Source organism: Muntiacus reevesi, chromosome 9 (genome assembly GCF_963930625.1).
Source record: "Muntiacus reevesi chromosome 9, mMunRee1.1, whole genome shotgun sequence".
Taxonomy (NCBI): Eukaryota; Metazoa; Chordata; class Mammalia; order Artiodactyla; family Cervidae; genus Muntiacus; species Muntiacus reevesi.
The window spans coordinates 6428330-6430175 of record NC_089257.1 but is presented as its reverse complement, the minus strand read 5'-3'; the positions used below and the strand labels follow the sequence as shown (position 1 = coordinate 6430175).

The 1846-nt window shown below is 39.0% G+C and overlaps 1 non-coding gene across 1 annotated transcript; it reads left to right on the top strand.

Moving 5' to 3' along the window:
• Positions 1 to 416: 416 nt before the first annotated feature.
• Positions 417 to 523, top strand: LOC136176091 (U6 spliceosomal RNA). Its single transcript, XR_010664472.1, has one exon. It is a non-coding gene; the product is annotated as a U6 spliceosomal RNA (small nuclear RNA).
• The last annotated feature ends 1323 nt before the right edge of the window (positions 524 to 1846 follow it).

Here is a 1846-nt window from a genome sequence, read left to right as displayed (position 1 = left end):
ACATAAATAACCCACATAGACTATACTCTTTAAAGTATAGTGTGACATGAAAATACACTTTCCTATCATAAGGATAAATAGGGACTTCCCTGGCAGTCTAGTGGATAAGACTCTGTGCTTCCAATGCAGGGGTGCAGGTTCAAACCCTGGGTGAGGAACGAAAACCCCATGTGCCTTGTGGCAAAAAATAAAGAAATTTTCCCGGTACATATATTGAATAACCATTCTGTCTCCCAATACCCTGCAACATCATTACTTCCAGACACAAAAATCTGTATATTTACTATTCTCTTTCTTAGCTTTCTCTTTTGTTCAATCAGTGTACATATCCATGAGCCAGTACCATAGTGTCTAAATTACTAGAGTGTTTCATACTATTGTGATATCTGGAAAAATTCACTATTTAAAGCCCCAAAGTGCTCGCTTTGGCAGCACGTATACTAACATTGGAATGATGTAGAGAAGATTAGCATGGCCCCTGCGCAAGGATGACATGCAAACTCGTGAAGCACTCCATATTTCTAAAAAGGATTAAAGATCTAAACGTAAGACCAGAAACTATAAAGCTCCTAGAGGAAAGCATAGGCAAAACACTCTCCGACATAAATCACAGCAGGATCCTCTATGACCCACCTCCCAGAGTAATGGAAATAAAAGCAAAACAAACAAATGGGACGTAATGAAACTTAAAAGCTTTTGCACAATGAAGGAAACTATAAGCAAAGTGAAAAGACAGCCTTCGGAATGGGAGAAAATAATAGCAAATGAAGCAACTGACAAAGAATTAATCACAAAAATATACAAGGAAATCCTACTCTTCAATTCCAGAAAAGTAAATGAGCCAGTCAAAAGATGGGCCAAAGAACTAAACAGACATTTCGCCAAAGAAGACATACAGATGGCTAACAAACACATGAAAAGATGCTCAATATCACTCATTATCAAAGGAATGCAAATCAAAACTACAATGAGGTATCACTTCACACCAGTCAGAATGGTTGCTTTCCAAAAATCTACAAACAGTAAATGCTGGAGAGGGTGAGGAGAAAAGGGAACCCTCTCACACTGTTGGTGGGAATGCAAACTAGTACAGCCACTATGGAGAACAGTGTGGAGATTCCTTAAAAAACTGGAAATAGAACTGCCATATGACCCAGCAATCCCACTCCTGGGCATCACACTGAGGAAACCAGATCTGAAAGAGACACGTGCACCTCAATGTTCATCGCAGCACTGTTTATAATAGCCAGGGCATGGAAGCAACCTAGATGCCCATCAGCAGACGAATGGATAAGGAAGCTGTGGTACATATACACCATGGAATATTACTCAGCCGTTAAGAAGAATTCATTTGAATCGGTTCTAATGAGATGGATGAAACTGGAGCCTATTATACAGAGTGAAGTAAGCCAGACAGAAAAACACCAATACAGTATAGTAACACATATATATGGAATTTAGAAAGATGGTAACAATAACTCTATATGCAAGACAGCAAAAGAGACACAAATGTATAGAACAGTCTTTTGGACTCTGTGGGAGAAGGCGAGGGTGGGATGATCTGAGATAATAGGATTAAAACATATATTATCATATGTGAACCAGATCGTCAGTCCAGGTTCCATGCATGAGACAGGATGCTCAGGGCTGGTGCACTGGGATGACCCAGAGGAGTGGGATGGGGAACACATGTACACCCACAGCTGACTCATGTCAATGTATGGCAAAAACCACTACAATATTGTAAAGTAATTAGCATCCAACTAAAAAAATTAATTAAAAAAAAAGTACCAATATTCACTCTATTATATTAGATTATTTCAGTGGGTCAAGAATTTGATCCATT